This window comes from Triticum dicoccoides, chromosome 5A (genome assembly GCF_002162155.2).
Source record: "Triticum dicoccoides isolate Atlit2015 ecotype Zavitan chromosome 5A, WEW_v2.0, whole genome shotgun sequence".
Lineage (NCBI taxonomy): Eukaryota > Viridiplantae > Streptophyta > Magnoliopsida > Poales > Poaceae > Triticum > Triticum dicoccoides.
This window is the reverse complement of record NC_041388.1, coordinates 16455779-16460492: the sequence shown is the minus strand read 5'-3', so window position 1 is coordinate 16460492 and position 4714 is coordinate 16455779.

Genomic DNA, 4714 nt, shown 5'->3' with positions numbered 1-4714 from the left:
GGCGCGGCGCGGGCGGTGCTAGGGTTCGGGACGGCGGGGCGGCTCGGTGGGCTGCGGGGTCGGGCGACCCGGCTTTAAAGGCCGGCCCCGGAGGAGTCCGGGCCTAACACGACCCGTAGGTCGGTTTTTTTTTAAATTATTCCCCGCAGAATATCAAATAAAAGAAATACTAAACAGACTCCAAAAATCCAGAAATAAATATTCCCGGGCTTCTAAAATCAAGCCGCACAAGGTGAACATTTATTTAGGGCCTAAATGCAATTTTGAAAAACGCACATTTTTCTAAATTCAAATAAAATACGAACAAAAAACTCCGAAATAAAATCTTATTTGATTTTATTATTAAATCCTCAATATTTCTTTATTTTGGGAAAGTCATTTTATTCCCTCTCTCATATTTTTGTAATAGAAATAATTGACGATAAAATAATTAAAATCAAATGATCCTATTCTCAAAATTTGAGGAAACTCAAATATGAAAATAACGAAATCCCCAACTCTCTCCGTGGGTCCTTGAGTTGCGTAGAATTTCTAGGATTAAAACCAAAACAAAATAAAATATAATATGCAATGATGATCTAATGTATAACATTCCAAATTGAAAATTTGGGATGTTACAAACCTACGCCCCTTAAGATGAATCTCGCCCTCGAGATTCGGGTTGGCTAGAAAATAGGTGAGGGTGGTCCTTGAACAAATCTTCCTCTCGCTCCTAGGTGGCTTCATCCTCCATGTGGTGGCTCCACTGAACCTTACAAAACTTGATAACCTTGCTGCGGGTGACTCGGCTGGCAAACTCGAGAATCTTAACTGGTTTTTCCTCATAGGTCAAATCATTGTCCAACTGAATTGCTTCCAATGGCACTATATCTCTCAGCGGTATGTCAGCCATCTCCGCGTGGCACTTCTTCAACTGTGAAACATGGAACACATCATGAACTCCTGACAATCCTTGAGGCAATTCCAACTTGTAGGCCACTTCTCCCATACATTCCAATACTCGGTATGGTCCTACAAATCGTGGCGCTAACTTTCCCTTAACTCCAAAACGCTTTATTCCTCAAAGTGGGGATACTCGAAGATAAACTCTGTCTCCGACTTCGTAAACTGTCTCCTTGCGTTTAGAATCTACATAGCTCTTCTGCCTGGATTGAGCTACCTTGAGTCTATCGCGAATCAATTTCACCTTCTATTCAGACTCCTTAATCAAATCAGGTCCAAACAACTGGCGGCCTCCAACTTCATCCCATGACAACGATGGCATGCACCTCCTTCCGTACAAGGCTTCGAAAGGGGCCATCTTTAAACTGGATTGATAGCTGTTTTTGTAAGAGAATTCTGCATATAGCAAATTGTCGTCCCAACTAGATCCATAATCTAGCGCAGAAGCTCTTAGCATGTCCTCCAAAATCTGATTGACTCTCTTGGCATGTCCATCTGTCTGTGGATGAAAAGCTGTGCTGAACTCTAGCCTGGTACCCAAAGTTTCATGCAACTGATTCCAGAACTTTGAGGTAAACTGGGTTCCTCTGTCTGATACTATACTCCTCGGAACTCCATGTAAGCATGCAATCCTGGTCATGTATAACTTTGCCAACTTAGCACTGGTGTAAGTGGTCTTTACCGGGATGAAATGAGCTACTTTCGTCAACCGATCAACTACAACCCAAATCGAGTCATAGCCTGAACGAGTCCTGGGTAATCCTGTGATAAAATCCATGCCTAACTTATCCCACTTCCATTCAGGTATCGGCAATGGTTGTAGCAATCCTGCTGGCTTCTGATGCTCTGCCTTCACTCTCTGACATACATCACATACTGCTACGTACTCTGCAATATCCTTCTTTATTTCGGTCCACCAGAAAATATCCTTCAAATCCAAATACATCTTGGTATTTCCTGGGTGAATTAAATACGGTGAGTCGTGCGCCTCTTGCAGAATCAACTTCCTGACCTCTAGTTCATTGCCCACATAAACACGGTCTTCAAACCATAGGGTGTCGTGCTCATCCTCACGAAATCCTTTAGCCTTTCCTTCGCTCATTTTCTCCTTTATAGAGGCAATCTCCTTGTCGGTCTTCTGAGCTTCTCTGATTCTATCCATCAAAGTTGACTGAATCTCCAATGCTGCTACATAGCCTCTCGGAACTATTTCCAAACATATCTCACGAAGATCCTCGGCTAACTCCTTTGGTATTTATCCCGTCATTAGTGTATTGATTTGGCTCTTACGGCTCAATGCGTCAGCTACTACATTAGCCTTTTTGGGATGGTAATGCAATCTCATATCATAATCCTTGATGAGCTCCAACCATCTCCTTGTCTGAGGTTTAACTCCTTCTGCATGAAAATGTATTTCAAACTCTTGTGATCCGTGTACACCTCACAATGATTTCCAATGAGGAAATGTCTCCATGTTTTCAATGCATGCACTACGGCTGCTAACTCCAAATAATGCGTGGCATAATTCAATTCGTGGGGTTTCAGTTGTCGTGAGGCATATGAAACAACTCTCCCTTCCTGCATAAGTACTGCTCCAAGTCCTCGTCGTGAAGCGTCGCAATACACCTCACAATCCTTGGTCTGGTCTGGTAAAATCAACACTGGTGAAGTAACCAAGCGTTTCTTCAACTCCTGGAAACTAGCCTCACACTCCTCAGTCCATATGAACTTGGTATCCTTCTTTAACAACTCCGTCATAGGTTTTGCAATCTTGGAGAAATTCTCAATAAATCTCCGGTAGTATCCTGCGAGTCCAAGAAAACTCCGGATCTCTCCAACTGTGGTTGGTGCTTCCCACTTGGTCACGGTATCCACTTTAGTGGGATCTACTGATATACCTTCTCCGGATATAACGTGTCCGAGGAATCCTACTTCCTTCAACCAAAACTCACATTTGCTGAACTTGGCATACAACTGATGTTCTCTGAGCTTCTCAAGTACCAATCGCAAATGTTCCTTATGCTCTTCTTCATTCTTCGAGTAAACCAGGATATCATCAATGTACACTATGACGAACTTATCCAAGAACTCCATAAACACTTTGTTCATCATGTTCATAAAATATGCAGATGCGTTAGTCAGACCAAATGACATAACGGTATACTCGTACAGCCCATACCTGGTGGTAAAAGCTGTCTTAGGTATATCCTGTTCTCGAATCTTCAATTGGTGGTATCCTGATCGCAAATCGATCTTAGAAAACACTTTAGCTCCTTGCAATCGATCAAACAGATCATTGATCATTGGTAGTGGGTACTTGTTCTTGATCGTTACTTCATTCAACCCACGATAATCAACAACCATCCTTAGCGATCCATCATTTTTCTCCACTAGAAGTACTAGTGATCCCCAAGGCCACGAACTTGGGCGAATGTAGCCTTTATCCAGTAACTCCTTAATCTGCTTCTTAATCTCCACCAAATCCTTTGCGGGCATCCTGTATGGTCTCTTTGATATTGGCCCTGTGCCTGGCAATAGCTCAATCAAAAACTCAATATCTCTATCCAGTGGCATGCCTGACAACTCTTCTGGAAATGCTTCAGGGAAATCTCTTACCACTGGTACTTCCTCCTGCACAACTCCTGATAAGGAATTTACTTGTGTCCTATTTGGCACATGCCGGGACACATACTTGATCCTTCTTCCTTCTGGGGTCGTAAGCAAAATTGTCTTACTAGCGCAATCGATGTTTCCTCCATACACCGACAGCCAATCCATACCCAGAATTACATCCAATCCTTGTGATTCCAAAATGATTAAATCCGAGGGAAACACATTCCTACCTATACTCAATGGCACTTGAAAACATCCTTGACTGGCCATATACTCCGCTCCTGGTGAGCTTACACTACAGGAAACAGTTAATTTGCCGTCTGTGGATTACAGACGGCAAAGACCTAAATCCAGACGGCAAAGACTTTGCCGTCAGGAAGCAGACGGCAAACTCAGACGGCAAAGATTAGCCGGCAAAATATACTTTGCCATCAGCCTTTTGTCGAGATGGCGGCAAAGATTTTGCCGTCAGTCAAAAATCAGCTTTGCCGTCAACCGAATAATTTACAGACGACAAAGAAAAGCATCTTTGCCATCAGCCAAACGCCATCTTTTCCATCAACCTCAAACATCACAAACGGCATAGAAATATTTTTTAATCAAAAAAAAAAACTGAACCCACAGTGCACAATTGAGATCAGCTAGCCAATATTTCACGGGATGGTCGACGCGGTAATCAAACCCCACTACAATCTTCCTATACAATACACATTATCGATATTTCCAGATTGAAAAAAACCTAAATGATGTAGCACACTAGATTGTACACAATACACATTATACAATACCCAATACTACATGTCTACATCACAATACACAACAATATTACACGAATAGCCTGCAAAAAACAATATTACACGAATATCTTCTCAATCCACCGCAGCCTCAATCTGGTGGAGATAAACACCGGTTCTCGATCCGCTGCTCCTCTTGTGTGGGCCACTGCGGGACGCGCTCGATCTGGTGGCGCCGACGCCGGCAGTGGCGGCCCCCAGCGGGCGGACAGAGCGAGCGGACACAGGCGAAGGCGGGCGGACGCGGGCGATGTGTGGCCGGTTGCTGGGGCGGCGCGCGGCCGGTTGCGCGGGCGGAGGAGGGCAGGCGGCGCGCAGCCGGTGGCACGGGTGGACGCAGGCGAAGGCGGGCGTACATGGGCGGC